This window comes from Aotus nancymaae, unplaced genomic scaffold (assembly GCF_030222135.1).
Source record: "Aotus nancymaae isolate 86718 unplaced genomic scaffold, 86718_ANA_hifiasm-v0.15.2.pri h1tg000048l, whole genome shotgun sequence".
In the NCBI taxonomy this organism is placed as follows: Eukaryota; Metazoa; Chordata; class Mammalia; order Primates; family Aotidae; genus Aotus; species Aotus nancymaae.
This window is the reverse complement of record NW_026988462.1, coordinates 3,901,145-3,918,378: the sequence shown is the minus strand read 5'-3', so window position 1 is coordinate 3,918,378 and position 17,234 is coordinate 3,901,145. Positions and strand designations below refer to the sequence as shown.

The 17,234-nt window shown below is 37.1% G+C and overlaps 1 protein-coding gene across 2 annotated transcripts in view; it reads right to left on the bottom strand.

Moving 5' to 3' along the window:
- OXGR1 (oxoglutarate receptor 1) overlaps positions 1 to 9,589 on the bottom strand; it is a 36,932-nt gene extending 27,343 nt beyond the window's left edge. Inside the window, exons 1-2 of one of the 2 annotated variants that reach the window (XR_001108357.3) lie at positions 9,471 to 9,589; positions 4,378 to 4,597 (exon numbers count right to left, since the gene is read on the bottom strand). The gene's annotated coding sequence lies outside the window, so the exon portion shown is untranslated. Of the gene's footprint in view, positions 1 to 4,377; positions 4,598 to 9,470 lie in introns of those variants that run through there. The other variant, XM_064362244.1, reaches the window with a different exon arrangement.
- Positions 9,590 to 17,234: the final 7,645 nt, after the last annotated feature.

Below are 17,234 nucleotides of genomic sequence, written 5' to 3'. Positions count from 1 at the left end.
GAATCTCTGTTTAAAAATATTTTTATTATTTATTGTCTGCCAATAATCATTTTTGCATTTTCATTACATTTCTGTGTGATGCATTTTAAAAAGTTATTTTAATTAAAATTAAAAAAATTAAATTAGAAAACATCAAAAACCCTAGACCATGGCACATAGGTGGTGGGTCAGGAATTTACACTTAAGGCAGTATGGTGTCGTGAACTGTGTCACCTGAAATGTGTCACAGGAGAAAGCACTGGAACTTTTTAACAGATCGTTTTCTATGCCATGGTAAAACAGCACAGAGAAAAATTATCCATCCTTACTGGTTTCCTGGGAAAAGGCCAATAAATCTGAGAAGCTTCTAAAAATCTGTTGTGGTTTCTAGGCGTATCCAAGTGATGAAGGACACCACCGCTATCCTGCTTGTGCTAATCACCAGTGCTGCCCACTGTCTGGTAGCCATTAGGGCTGTTTACAGGTACCTGTTTTTATCTCCTGCTGGGCACATGGTACCATTGCCCCTGTGACCTCTTTGAAGTGAGCTGAGGCCATGACTATCTTTGGCCAATGAGATGTGAACAGAAATGACCCTGTGTCATTTCCAAGCAGAGATTTAAGAGCGAATGCCTAACTCGTCATGTCCATTTTCCCTGCCCTGTCAATCCTGGAAGCATATGTCAAAACACAACATCCATCAGCCTGTGTCCCTGAGTGACTACAATGAATAGAGCATCTGGCCAACCTGCATTGTGCATGCAGCATGAGTGAGAAATGAATGCTTGTTGGACCATTTTTTCCAGCAGTATACCAGAGCCTGTGCTGCTTATTACACACAGATTCCCACATCCAGGGGCAATCTACCAAGCTTTTTTTTTTTTTTTTTTTTTTTTTTTTTTTTTGAGAGAGAGAGTTTGTGTTTTTGTCCAGGCTGGAGAGCATTGATGTGATCTCTGTTCACTGCAAACTTTGCCTCCCAGGTTCAAGTGATTCTCCTGCCTCAGCCTCCCTAGTAGCTGGGGTTACAGGTGCCCACCACCACACCCGTCTAATTTTTGTATTTTTAGTAGAGATGGGGTTCACCATGTTGGCCAGGCTGGTCTCAAACTCCTGACCTCAGGTGATCTGCCCACCTCAGCCTTCCAAAGTGCTGGGATTATAGGCGTGACCCACTTCGCCCAGCCAAGCTCATATATTTTTAATAATTTTCTCACGTGTCTTCTCAGACATTGTGCTTTCTGGGAATTCCTTCACCCTCATTGGCGTCTCTTTTTTTGCAACTTTGTTGGATCCTTTTGCTATTCCGCTCTGTAAATGCTGAAAGGACTCAGGGCTCAGTCTTCAGCTTCTTCTTATCTATACTCTCTCCCTAGAAAATCTTACTCAATCCCATGAAGTCAATGCTTATCTGCCCAGAAATCTCCCTTATTATCATATATATATAATGAACTACCTATTAATCATCTCTATTTGGATGTCTCACTGATCACTTTAAATTTCAAGTGCCTAACAATTTTTGATTCTGCATCTTATCTACACAATCTGCATCTCATCTAATTGTACCAGCATTTATTCAATTGCTCAAACCCTAAATCTAGAAGTCATTCTTGATTCCAATCTTTGAACCCTTTCTCCCAGATCACCAAGCAGTCCATGAGTAAGTCCTGTTGGCTGCAGTTTAAACCATTTTCCAAATCTAATCACTTATCACCGCATCTCCCCCCGTGAGAGTCACCACAAGTGGACACCTAGTAACCACCAAAGCCTCTTATTGAGTCTTTGCTTTCACTCTAGACTGCTAATATCCATTTTTCACACAGCAACTATAGTGTTCTTTTTAAAATATGAATTATATCATATTGTTCTCCTATTTCAACAGCCTCCAGTGGTTTTCTTCTGCCATTGGAGGTAGCGTTGCTTTCTGCTCCAATGGATTTGTTAGAATAAAATCTAACTTCTGTAGAAAGAGTTCATTTTAACACTCATATTTGTTAATTCAAAAAAAAAAATGTGACAGCCTCCACTCCGTGTATAATAAGAAATCCTGAAAGAATGGAAGATTGTTGGCATGGTTCTTGAGAAAACAGCTCAACTGGCATTACTCATTTATAGATAAATAGAAGAAAAATATAGGTAATACATACATACTAGCTACTCACAAATTTAAGTGGAATCTTGCTTATTTTCTTATGCCCTCATTGGGTGAATTTACATCTGTCTACTTACAGAAAACTCTTAGACCTTCTTAGCAATCTCGAAAGTGTTCTTACAAGTTCCAAGGGCTATTGACATGTGTCCTTGAGACTAAGAATGTCTACCGAGGAAATTGCATTGGTAAGATTGTTGGTGTAGAAAATCATGTTTTTTTTCACCTAAAATTATTAGCTAAGTTTTTCATGAGAAAATTTTGCCCACCAATCTTATGTTGATGACTTCACTCTGATCGCCCTCATCTGCCTGTAATGAAACCAACCTCATAAAAGAACTATGCAGATTCTTTTAAAACTAGAAACAGATCTAGAAGTATTTTTCCTTGTAATAATTTGCAAGTCATAATAAATTGTTTTTAAAACACATTAGCATTTGAAACACAAAGTAGAATCCCAGTCTCTCACTGCACTTCTGACTTTGGCTCACAAGGTCCTGTTATTGCATGAACACCTTCCTCTCTGAAATTGTTTCCTCTTACCATTTTCCTTCTTCACCACTTGCAGGCACACTGGCCTTGTCGATGTTTATGGAACACAGAAAGCTCATTTCAAAATTAGGGCCGTTAGCTTGTTGATTCCCCTGTCTGATCTTCCCAGGCTCACACCCATTTAACGTTCAGCTTTGGTTAATGTGTCAACTCTTCCAAGTTTTCCAACAGTGCTTTATCTAGCTTCCCCACCAACCCCCATCACCCTGTATGTTTTCTTCATTTTAGGTATTATCTGAAATTGAGTCCTTTGTTATATGTCTAATTGTCTTCTCTCATTAGAATATAAATTCCGTAAGAGAAAGAAACTTGTCTGTCTTTGATATGTTTCAGCTCTGTGTCCCCATCCAAATCTCACCTTTAATTGTAACAATCCCTATGGGGAGGTAATTGAATCATGGAGGCAGGTTTTTCCTGTGGTGTTCTCATGATAGTGAATAAGTTTCACAAGATCTGATGGTTTTATAAAGGGAAGTTCCCCTGTACATCCCCTCTTGCCTACTGCCATGTAAAACGTGACTTTGCTCCTCATTCGCCTTCTGCCATAATTGTGAGGCCTCCCCAGCCATGCAAAACTGTGAGTCTGTTAAACCTCTTTCCTTTATAAATTTCCCAATCTCAGTTATGTCTTTATTAGCAGCATGAGAACAGATTAATACAGTCTTGTTCATCCATTTCTCTCTGGAGTCTTGAACTTTGTTTAATCTGTAGCTAGCCACATAAAAAATAGTGGAATGAATAAGTGTTTATAACTTCAAAAGCATCTTAATAGATAGTAATAGCACAGTATTAGCTCATATATCTAGATGGATTGGGTCCAAGGACAATTCTATAATAAGAACATTGCCTAGTTCAAGAGTATAGGACACATCTTTTGTGGGCCACAGCTGTATGTAGGTAAAGCTGATTTGTGTGTTTCATATTAAAGGCCACTTGAAAATCGACTATATTGATCCACCTGTGAATTAGCAAGGACTCAGCCAGCGATCTCAAGCTTGGAAAATGATTCTTGCTGCTGTACATTTTGAAAATTAGACTGAGCTGGTACTATATATAAGTAATATTTGTTTAAATAACTAGGATTCCATAAAACTCTCCTGCTAAGAAACTTCTCAGCACGTCTATCTGTAGCTCATAACTGTACCTGAATAAAACCTGGTGGATGCAGAAGGTTGTGATCTCATCTTTTAGTTTTGATTGGCTTAGGAGCTAGTGCAGGGCATGGCCAAAGACTTGCCCTTCAAACAGATCAGGTCTGAGTAAAGAAATCACAAGCCCCAGCTGGTGTTAGACCCTCAGAGCTGGATGTGTCAGTCAGACTCTAAAAACCAGCTGGAGGAAAAAGAGTAAAATTTCAATATGAGTTTTAATTTATATTGTTTGTTATTTCTAGCAGAGATTCAAATGGCTGCATTGCCCAGAAAAATAATGCCTGACTTCTGTTAGCAGAAGGAAGTGATTATCTGTTTCTTAAAAGCTTGGTAGGCTGCACTTGCACAACATTTTCGGCCTGGGTTTTTTGGTTATTACAATGTCAATTTTTAAGATGATTTTTAGTTCATTTGCGTGTTCTATTTCAATTTTTTAAAATTGTTTTTGCTAGAAATTTAACTTGTTCACCTAGGTTTTAAAATTTATGGTGACTTAGTTGTATAACCACATACACACACACACACACACACACACACACTTAGAAATTCTGTTTTATTTTTAGTTATTTCCCTCTTTTAATTCTGCATCTGTTGTGTTTGTATCTTCTATCAATCTCCTATATCTCTTCTGGCATCTTCAGGGCTGGCCTGGACATGCAGGGAAACTGGCAGCCTGTGTGTTGTTGAGCATCTCACCCAGCGATATTTTTGCTTGCTTTTAAAAAGTCTTCATAAGTCATTTTAGTTTTACTAGTCATTGAATATTCTGAAAAAACCAAGAGAGAGATTTTCTGATGGATGCAGCAGTGAGTGCTGGAGTAAACGTTCTGATGCAGGTTTTGCAGTCATAGATGGGCCCTGTCTGTAGATACCTGCTTCTCTTTCGAAAATCCCATTTGAAAAATGAGTTTAATTAGGAACAAACAACAAATTAACACATTTTAGTATTTTGTCACGAAATTCCTTACAAATTTATTGACATTGCTTCATCCAATGTCAATACTTTTATCCAAATATTGTTTAAAAATGAACTAATTTTACTTTATCAGTTAGTTGTTCAAGCCTGTCCTTAGAGCAGATTAAGATGCATTGAGTTCTGTGGTGGGGCAAGCATTTTTTGATAGGCTGCCTTTTTTTTTTCTTAAAACAACTTCAAATCTGACTGACACTGATTTAACTGTACAAAATTTTATCCATTTCTGCCCTCTTACATGAGTTTAATCTTTCAATATGATTATGAAACTGACCTAATTACTTTACTGGACAACATGGAGAAGTAGAATTCTGCTAATTTTGCTTGTGCATATGTTTGATAAAAACTTAAGAACATAAAAAACAATCCCCATATGGTTGATACAAAAAAGTGTTGACAAGTTGCTGCTCTGTTTCTCTATGAATCTGTGTACTTCTGCCATGCTATGGCCCTACCAGGGGGACAAAAGTCCCTTTTAAAACCACGAAGAGGTATAGGCTGAATTCCTAATGTCCAAAGCATAGGACAAACCATGGTTATTGTTGTCATTTTCTAGAAAGACACTTGTAGTGGTTGTTTTTATTAAGTAAATTTTTAATCAATGTGATTTAAGTGACACCACTTAACATCTGCTGGCTTTTGGGATCTTCTTATATTTAATTTCTTATTTTAATTTAATGCCTGTTGGTTAATAATGTTAAGATATAGCTATTTTTAAATTGTAAAGCAAAACCATTCATTTGAGATCCTAAAAGGACTCTATTCTAACGTGAAAAAAATGGCTTCTTATTTTTTTCTCTTGAATTTTTCAGTATATTCAATGGCTAGTAAAAATAGAACTAAATTAGAAATTTTTGCTCTATCAAAAGCTAAAATTTTTTCTTCTTAATTTTGGAAGACAGTTTATAAATTTTAGCATTGCCTGGCAGAGTCATTTTGCCATCAAGTTGGCTATGACGAAATAACTGCTATTTTTAAGGTTCTTTGTTTTATTTCACTCCCACTCTTTCTCCAGATAATCATTCAAAATTAATATGGAACATTTCATAACACTACCTATGATAATAATACTTAAATACATAATGATACTAAAAATAATATTTAATCATTAAATAATAATGATGCTTAAATATATATTACTTAATGATACACAGAGGGTGCTTACTATGTGCCAGGGACCATGCTAAGCACTTACATATATTAGTTCATTTAATCCTCTTGACAACCCTATAATGTAGATATCATTGTCTTCACTGGCACCTTACAGATGAGAAAGCTGAGCCACAAAGAAACGTGGTTACTTGCTTAAAGTTATAGCTATTAAGTGGAAGAATTGGGATTCAAACCCAACTGTGAACCCTAGAATTGATGTGTCTAATCACCGTGCTATACTAGTATGGTTGAGTGTGACACAAGTTTGTTGTTCATTTGTCTGTTTTGTGCCTTTGTACAACTGGCACAACTTCAAATACTTTTCAACTTCAAAATATCCTAGAAATGTGAGGTCCTCTAGGCAGTTCTCTGACCGGCTCACTCATTTTGGTTAGAATCTTGTATGTATGTTACTCACATAGTAAATAACATTTGCTCATCAGTAAGAATACACAGTGCAACACTTTTTAAATAACATAATTGTGGCCAATAGACCTATTTTTATTGGTCAGTGCCGTGTTGGCTAAAGGTTCATATAAACTCAAAAAACGGCTGAGAGTGTTTCCCTCCACCAGCAGATGTCACTGTTGTCTCTTAGCGCGCATGTTTAGCGTTGACGGAAGGTTAAAATGGAGAACAAGAGCTATTTTATTAAAAGTTCTGTAAAGCACTCTGTATGAGTGACGTTGCTTTGGCATGAATTTTAAAAAAAAATCACACAAAATGGGAAAACAATCTGTCTCCTTACTTCTACAAAGCACAGTGAGTTTCAGACAACCTAGTGTCCCTTTGACACCTCGGAGGCAGCAGGACAGTGAATGAGGAATGTGAGAAGGCTTTCCTCCGTGATCGGCGTAGATCCAGTCTCACTCCGTGCAGCCAGCGGGACTCCACGAGTTGAGGCCACAACGGCTAGGAAACAGCCGTGGCCACAGGGTGGTAGTGAACTAAACTTGTTTCTCAGCATATGCAAAGCACTCGCTATTAATTCCTAGAAATAATTAAGAGAGAATTCGCAGAGCTTGAAGGTTCTGTACTGGCAGGTGGAACCAAAAGCAATGGAAATAAGCCTGATCCAAAGGCATTCGAAGCATCTCTGCTGGACTCTGAGAGTGCAGGCATAAACCAGAGACAGCCGCGAGCCCTGTGCTCACCCTGAAGGCAGCAGGAATGTGCAAGCTCTTCTGGCAGGGCAGAAAAATGTGGCTGTGGCCTTTGTACACCTTTATTCCCCAAAATACCCTATTATTTTTTGAAAATAGATTTAAAAGAGGGGTAGCCTTCTGAAAAATCACCATATTTGCTTTCAGTAACATTTGGATAAAATCATCAATTATTTGAACCAGTCCATGATCAATTAATAGAATGTCTGTTAAGTTGCATCACCTACAGATGTATATGTTACTTAAGGTTTAAAAAAATAAGAATTGCCAGGGGATATAGTCTGTTTATTCAAAGACGTTGTTTTAGGGTTCGTTAAGTAAAACTTTGTAAGATCAATCAGTACACTTTTCTAACTTGGTCCTGTGATTTCAAAAGCTCATTTGGCAAAAGGACAGGATGTCAGTCTTTACCTCTGGATGTGGGTTATATTTTGGGCAAATTGGTTGGCAGTAAGAAGGCAGCTGGAGGGTAACTCTCAGCACTAGGAGGGGAGCAAAGGGGCTGCCTTCACTTAAACTAATGTTCAAAATTATATCACGTGAGAAACACAAATTCCTAGATCATAAATAGTTTGGAACTAAATGATGATGCTTACCTTGTGGAATGATTCTCTAACAAAGTTAAAAAATTACTGTGATTTCACGGCCCTGGCCTTTAGGCCAAACCTTCTCCTGAGTTTCAAACCCAAACATCCCGACTGCCTAAAGAATATTACCATTCAGATGTCTCCAGACATCCCAAATTCATAAGGTTACCAGAACACTCATTTAAAACTGAATTTCCTTTATGTGTGTACATTCCATAAGTATTCCTCTTTGGGACATCCTTAAACTAAAAATGTACTCATGTCTTGTCTGAGATTCCAATTTAACTGGATGTCCTATTATTTTATCTGACAACCTTACAAGCTCAACATGTCTAAAACAGAACTTTTCATCTTATTGTATAAAGCCACTTCTCTCCCTCTGGAATTAGGATATGGCACCACCAACCACCCACATGCCTTTCTCACACATTAAACCCAACGAGTCATAAAATTGTTACACATTTGTTAAATTATAGCATTTCTTAAAATTTCGCAAACCCACCCAGTTTTTCTCTGTCTCTACTGAACCTCCCCCCACCCCAGCTTGGCCATCATCAGATTTCGTCTTCATTTTTGCATCAGTCTCCTCCTTTCTCCATATCATAGCCACAGTGGTCGCCCCAGTCTACAACCTCATCATACATGAAAACCTCTACATAAAACCATCAAATGGCTCTCTAGGGTGACCAGTTGTACTGATTTGTACAGGACTATTTCAATTTGGCGCTGAAAATCCTGTGTCTTGAGAAAGCACTCAGGCCCAGGAAAACTAGAATGGTTGGTGACCCTATTTCAGTTAAAGCACAAGTTCTTAGTCTGGTTTATAAGACCCTTTTCCCTAACCCCCTAATTACTTTACTAAATGTCATTTCTTGTCTCTTGCCTACTCACAATTCCAGTCACGTTAATTTCCTGCCCATTAAAAAAGAATTCCATATAATCTTTTGCATCTCCAGGCCTTTGCATGTAGTATTTTCTGTCTGAAAGATGTCCATCATCTGGTTTCCTTTCTGCTCCTCTGGTCCCCCCATCTTACGCCATCACACATTATTCCTAGTTCCTACACATTATTTAGGTTTAAGTTTAGATAATTCTTCCTCTAGAAAGCTTTTTCTGAACACTCAATATGTTACAGAGCACCTCCCATGAGCACCCAAAGCTCCTGGGATTTAATATGGTAATTTTAAATTAATATAAAATTAATATAAAATACCATAATTAATATGGTAATTTCACTTATGTTCTTTATTATAATGTCTATACTTGTCTTTTGAAAAAAAATGTATAGATATTACTGTCCTTTGCCATTAGACTCCATAAGAGAAAGAACCATGCCTATGTGGCTGCACATTGTGTTGCCAGGACCTAGTAGTGTGTCTGGCACATAGAAATTGGTCAATACAGATCTTTTAAACACAAAAAAGGGAAATTGAAATATCCAGTCCACTGGATAGCTCTACCTGGTTCTCTGCTAGATGAAGTCACCTCCTCTCTAGCACTCCCACCCCCAACTCTCAACTGCTCAGCTTGCTCCTTCTTCTGAATTCTTTCTCTCAGTAAAGATGTGTGTCTCTTGACCTGCCCAAGACAGACATCTCACAGGCATTCTTTTTTCACCCATCTCCTACCTTCCACCTCCAGACAATCACTACATTTGATCACTTCTCACTTTTGCGTATCTCAAGAGTTTGCTTACTTCTCTACCACTACTCCAGTTCTCCCCCATCATGAACAGAATGCTAAACCTCCCACCTGGCTTTTTACCTTTTCTTCCTTTTCCTTTGTAGACACCAGTTTTCACACTGTGGACAAGGTGATCTGTTAAAATTACTGCTGACCTTTTCAACTTTATCTTCCTTTACACCTTCTTTCCTTCTCTGGTCTCTCTCGGAAGCTTTTCCTGATTACTCGGGGCAGGATCTGATGTGTTGCCATGGTGCATGGTACATACTTGTAAATGTTGCACTTAGGAAATTATCATAAAATTGCTTGGCGATGCATGTCAGCTTCCTCCCCTCCAAGGTTAATTCTCTGATTGCAGTCTGCAGTTTACTGCTTGCTGCACAGAGTCCAATGTCCAGTGTTCAATGCGGGTTTGTAGCACGAGTCAATGAATGTTTCTTTAATACAGGATATTCACTGCCTATCGATGAATTATTACACACAATGAAGAAAAAGCAGAAACATTGATAAAGTTAAAGTAAATATCAATCACATCATTTAGAATTATCAGACATATTATTCTGATTTAAGTGGAAATAAAACTAACCAGTTAACACTCATGTATTTACATAGGTAAATACAAAAGATAGCATAAATATATAATTTTGGTTTGTAGCTCTTTTTTACCTATCTGATTTAAAAGACAACTGTACATCCTATGTCTGTGTTGATGGGCACACAATTATATATAAAGACATAATTTGTGACAATAACTACATAACGAAAGGTAGAGCTATACAGGAGTGGAGTTTTCATATATCATTGAAACTAAGTTGTCTGCTTTCCAGGTGAGGTTTACGTACGTGTGTCACTCAATTCAGAGATTCATAATGGAGGTAAGAAAAGAAGGGTTCAGTCTGTGAAAAAACCAATCCACGGTAGAGTTGAACATGAATCTTCCCTTAGTATTGGTACCGCAGATGTGCGTTTTGCTTGCTCTGTTGCCCAGGCTGGAGCGCAGTGGCTCACTACAATCTCTGCCTCCTGGGTTCAAGTGCTCTCCTGCCTCAGCCTCCCGAGTAGCTGGAATTACAGGCACACACTAGCGGACTCGGCTAATTTGTGTGGTTTTAGTAGAGACAGGGTTTCGCCATGTTGTCCTGGCTGGTCTCGAACTCCCGACCTCAGGTGATCTGCCCACCTCGGCCTCCCACAGTGCTAGGATTACATGTGTGAGCCACTGCGCCGGGCCCAGAGAAGAAAAACTTCTAAAGGAAAGAAATCATCTCATCCAAGACTGATATCCTTATATGTAATATATCATTACAGCTATTAGTATAGCCAAGTTGTAACAATATATTACATATGGATACTATGCCATTAATACAAATGACTTGCTATACTGCTCTCAGCAGTTTGAGATTTGTCTTCCTCAAGCTTTTTACCCCTTGTTCCAGCAGGTACATGGTTTTTATAATCCTTATGGGCTTTAAATCTAAGACATCAAAACTAAAGTCAAAAAGACATATCTAATACCAGAATAAAAGCACAGTCAGATGTCTGAAAGATGAATCCGATTTCCAGGTAACTGTCAAACACTTAGTCTTTTTTTAAAAGATGGGAAAAAAAAAAAATTCACAGACCACAATTTTCTCTACTTTAAACCTGAGCCCTATAACAGAAGAAAATAGCTTTGGAGAATCAAGATTATTATAGAGAAAACTTGCCTGAAGAGAAAATGATATCTACATATGATGACTTTTAAAAATTAACACATCTGGAAAAGGCATGTAAGTTTTCTCTTTCAGAGGAAGAAATTTCAAATGACGTTTCTAGAAGAATAATAACTTTTAAAAGACCTGTATGCAAAAGACACACTTGGGACGAAATGACAGAGGAAAGTTGAAAATAAGTGGATAAAAAGGATCTATAAGAAAGTTAATAAAAGCAAGCCAATATAGGATTAGAAACAGCAAGTAAAATATAATTCCTGATAAAAGGCACTTGTGCTAGATAGAATAATAGCCCCCCAGAGACCCTATCCTAATCCTGGAAACATGTGAATTTGTTATCTCTTATGGTCACAGAGACTTTGCAGGTATGATTTAGGATGTAGAAATGGGGAGATTATTCTGGGTTATGTGGGTGAGTCCAATGAAAGCATAGGATCCTTAGAAGAGGGAGGCAGCAGGGTCAGAGACAGAGAAAAAGATATGGCAACAGACAGAGGTCAGAGTGATGCAGAAGAGGAACCAGGGAACACAGGTGGTGTCTAACAGCTGGAAAAGATGGGAAAACAGATTCTGTCCTAGAGCCTCCAGGAAGCTGACAGCCTTGTTGACTCCTTGATTTTAGCTCAGTGAGACTTATTCCAGACCTCTCACCTCCATAACTACGAGGTTGTAAATTTGTGTTGCTCAAGCCAATAAATTTGTAGTAATTCAGAAATGAAAGCAACCATTAGAAACTATTATGAAAACCTCTACACACACAAACTAGAAAACCTAGAAGAAACGAATAAATTTCTAGACACACACACCCTCCCAGGTCTGAGCTGGGAAGAAATTGATTCCCTAAATAGACCAATAACAAACTCTGAAATTGAATCAATGTAAATAGCCTACCAACAATAAAAAACCCAGGACCTGATGAATTCACAGCCAAATTATACCAGATGTACAAAGAAAAGCTGGTACCATTCATTTCTACTGAAACAATTCCAAAAATTTGAGGAGGAGGTCATTCTACGAGGCAAACATCATCTTGATACCAAACGCTGGCAGAGGCACAACAAAAAAGGAAAGCTTTAGGCCAATATGCTTGATGAACATTGGTGCAAAAATCCTCAACAAAATACTTGCAAACCAAATCCGGCCAAAAATCTTATCCATCAGGATTAAGTAGGCTTCATCCCTAGGATGCAAGGTTGGTTCAACATACACAAATCAACAAACGTGATTCATCACATAAACAGAACCAAAAACAAAAACCACATGATTACCTCAATAGATGCAGAAAAAGCTTTTGATGAAATTCAACACCTGTTAATGTTAAAAACTCTCAATAAACTAAATATTGAAGGAACATACCTCAAAATAATAAGAGCCATCTATGACAAACTTACAGCCAACATTACACTAAATGGGCAAAAGCTGGAAGCATTCCCGTGGAAACCCAGCACAAGACAAGGGTGTCTTCTCTCACCTCTTCCATTCAACATAGTATTGGAAGACCTAACCAGAGCAATCAGGCAAGAGGAAATAAAGGGCATCCAAATAGGAAGGCAGGAATTCAAACTATCCCTGTTTGCAGATGACATGATTCTATATCTAGAAAACCTCATAGTCTCAGCCCAAAAGCTCCTCCAGCTAATAGAACAACTTCAGCAAGGTTGTAGGATACAAAATAAATGTACAAAAATTATTAACATTCCTATATACCAACAACAACCAAACTGAGAGCCAAATCAGAAAGGCAATCTCATTTACAATTGCCCTCCCCGCCCCACACACATACATACATTACCTAGGAATACAGCTAATCAGGGAGATGAAAGATCTCTATAAAGAGAATTACAAAACACTGCTCAAAGAAATCAGAGAAGACACAAACAAACGGAAAAACATTCCATGCTCATGGATGGGAAGAATCAATATCATTAAAATGGCTATACTGCCCAAAGTAGTTTACAGATTCAATGCTATTCCTATCAAACTAGCCAACAACATTTCTTAACAGAACTAGAAAAAACTATTTAAAAATGTATATGGTCCAGGCACAGTGGCTCACACCTGTAATCCCAGCACTTTGGGAGACTGAGGCAGGCAGATCATCTGAGGTCAGCCTGACCAACATGATGAAACCCCATCTCTACTAAAAATACAAAAATTAGCCAGGTGTAGTGGTGCACACCTGTAGTCCCAGCTACTGGGGAGGCTGAGGCACGAGAATCACTTGAAACCAGGAAGCAGAGATTGGAGTGAGCCAAGATCATATCACTGCACTCCAGCCTGGGTGACAAAGCAAGACTCTGTCTCAAAACATATATATAAAATATGTATTAATTATATGTTATATTATTATATAATTATATATAATATATTAATAATATATCATATTTGATAATGTTATATACAAATAAATATAAATATTATATGTATATATTATATAATTTATATAAATTATAATAGTTATATATAATATATAAATTGTATACAAATATATAAATTGTATATACATATAATATTAATATAAATTGAATATTATAATTTATATATAATATATTCTATATACATTATATACAAATATATATATATGGACCCAAAAAGAGCCCAAATAGCCAAGGCAATCATAAGCAAAAAGAACAAAACTGGAGGCATCACATTACCCAACTTCAAACTATACTACAAAGGCTACAGTAACCAAAAGAGCATGGTACTGGTATAAACACAGGCATGTAGATAAATGGCACAGAATAGAGTGCCCAGAAATAAGCCTGCACATCTACAACAATCTGAATTTCAATGAAGCTGACAAAAATAAGCAATGGGGAGAAGACTTCCTATTCAATAAACGGTGCTGGGATAACTGGCTAACCATATACAGAAGATTGAAGTTGGACCCCTTCCTTACACCATATACGAACATCAAATCAAGATGTACTAAAGACTTAAAAGTAAAACCCAAAACTATTAAAATCCTGGAAGACAACCTAGATAATACTCTCCTGGACATAGGAACAGGCAAATATTTCATGACAAAGACACCAAAAGCAATCTCAATGAAAGCAAAACTTGACAAGTGGAGTCTAACTAAACTAAAGAGCTTCTGCACAGCAAAAGAAACTAACAAACCAGAGTAAACAGACAACCTTCCGAATGGGAGGAAGATATTTGCCAACTATGCATCTGACAAAGACCTAATATCCAGCATCTAAAAGGAACTTAAACAGATTTATAAGAGAAAAACAACCCCATTAAAAAGTGGGCACAGACATTAACAGACACTTCTCAAAAGAAGACATGCATGTGGCCAACAAGCATATAAGAAAAGGCTCAATATCACTGATTAGAGAAATACAAATCAAAACCACAATGAGATGCCATCTCACACCATTCAGAATGGCTATATTAAGTCAAAAAATAACAGATGCTGGTGAGGTTGTAGAGGAAAGGGAGCACTTATACACCGTTGGTGGGATTGTAAGTTAGTTCAACCATCATGGAAAGCAATATGGTGATTCTTCAAAGAGCTAAAAGCAGAATCACCATTCGACCCAGCAATCCCATTACTGAGAATATACCCAGAGGAAAGGAAAGCATTCTACCATAAAGACACATGCATGTGCTATTTGCAATAGCAAAGGCATGGAATCAACCTAAATGCCCATCAGTGACAGATTGGATTTAAAAAATGTGGTACATATACATTGTGGAATATTATGCAGCCATAAAAAAATGAGATCATGTCTTCTGCAGGAACATAGATGGACGCCTTCCTTAAACCATATACAAAAATCAACTCAAGATGGATTAAAGACTTAAATGTAAAATGCAAAACTATTTGGGTCATCTTCAGCAAACTAATGCAGGAACAGAAAACCAAATACCACATGTTCTCACTTATGAGTGGGGGCTAAATGATAACTTACAAATGAAAAGAAGAAAACAGACACTGGTGTCTACTTGAGTGGAGAGGGTGGGAGCAGGAAGATGAACAGAAAAGATAACTGTTAGGTACTGGGCTTAATACCTGGGTGATGAAACAGTCTGTACAACAAGTCCCCGTGACACAGGTTTACCTATGTAACAAACCTTCACATGTACCCTCAGACCTAAAATAAAAGTTTAAAAAAGGAAACAAATATTTAAGTCCTGGAATTACAATTAAAAAGCATAAGGAAACATTTTCACCTTTAAATTTGGCAAAAGTATGGGAGGTAAATAGATAGATAGAATATTTATATCAAATAGAGAAATCACATATTTTTTATGCCATCGATGATGTCAATAATTTTTTTGTGGGATGATTTGACATTACCCATGAAAAGCTTATGGTTTTGTGTATCTTTTGAACTATGACTTTCCATTTCATGATTGTACCTTAAGAAAATAACATATATATATATATAAACAAGAAAATAATATATATATGAGCAAAAATTTAACTAAAAATATACTCCTTACCATATTGTTTATAAAAACTTAGAAAATTGAAATAATTTAAATACACAATACTAAAAAGTTAACTGAATAAATTGCACCACATTTATATGATGGAGTGTAATTTAGCCATTTAAATGATTTAGTAGATCATTAAATGTCAGAATAATGCTTAAGATTTTACTGGTCAGAATAAACTAGATAAATAGAGATAAACATAATCTAGTTTGGGAACAATTCCAAAGTCCTCAGTGCCTTACACAATGACCCGTATAGAACCAGGTGACTCCTAAGGGCAGCCCTCCTCCCTCTACGTGCTGGTTTAGCATTTCAAGATATTTCCCTCTTGTGGGAAAATCTCTTTTTTTTCCATCTCCAAGTCACAACAGGAAAAGAGCATATCATATTATCACTACTAGGGATTAAAATGCTTCTACTTCAAAGTAACTTATGTCACTTCAGCTTACATTTTATTTGCCAAAGTCAACAACCACATCAAACCTCAAAGGAGAGGGAAGTAAGCCATTTCGTGGCGTCAGAAGAAGAGAACACAACATGGATGAATAGTAGTATTCTGACCATTAACATGTATCATTAAGAGTGTCGTATAATAATACAACTTGTAAAAATTGTGTGTACATGTGTTTGTGTATGTGTCTCTATGTGTGTCTCTGTTTGGATAGAGATACAGAGATGATAGATGTGGACAGACACTTGTGCATATAGAGTCAACAGAACTATCCGGGTAGCAGGACAATAGATCATTTTTATTTTCTTTTTTATTATTTGTATTTTCTAAGTTTTTTGCAATGACAAATGTTATTAGAATAAGACATCAAGTTATAACATGAAAAAATATAGCAACAAAAAACTTGTTGGATATATTTTATTTTCCTTGGTAAATGTCCATAATACGTTTATAACCGTTTGAAGTTCAAATTTGATGAGTCTTTTAAGAAAGTGAAGTTCTTTAAATCAAAAAAAATTGTGGAAATTGATGACAGCAGCAATAGAAAATGAATACACATTTTGCTACTTGGAAGTAGCATGCTACTACAGCAAATGCCAAACATGTAGACATGCTTTTAGAATTGAGTAATGAGCAAGGGTAGGAGAATTTTACAGAACATGGTAAAAAAGACTAGATTGCCTTGAGCAGGCTTTTAGGGGAAATACGAGTGGGGAAGATCCTGCTGCCGAAAGGTCAGAAGGAAGTGAGAAACCTTCCTGTATTGTCTGAGAATACCTAAGTCATTGCTAACAGACTGTTGGTAGAAACCTCATTAAAGTGCTACCAGTGAGGACTCACAAAGAAAGGAGGATTGTGTTATTGGAAAGTGGGGCAAAGGAGAGCCTTGTTAGGGAGTGCAGAAAGCTTCGTGGAATTATGTCTTGCAGTTAAGTGGGAAGTAGGAGCTTATAAGAGATGAATTTGCTTGTTTAACTGAGGGGATGTCCCAGCATATGCTCAGGGAATGACCTGCTTTCTTCTTCCTGCTTACAGTAAAACGCAAAAGGAGAGAAATAAATTGAGGGAACAACTAGTAACTGAAACAAAATCGATACTCAGTGATTTGAAAAATTCTGTATATGCAGATTGCAAAAGTTCTAAAATTAGGAAACTTACCATCACTAAGTGCACTCTGGAGGAGAAATCAAGAGTTTGGCTAGGCAACCTTTTGCTAGTGCCTCAGAAGAAAACAAA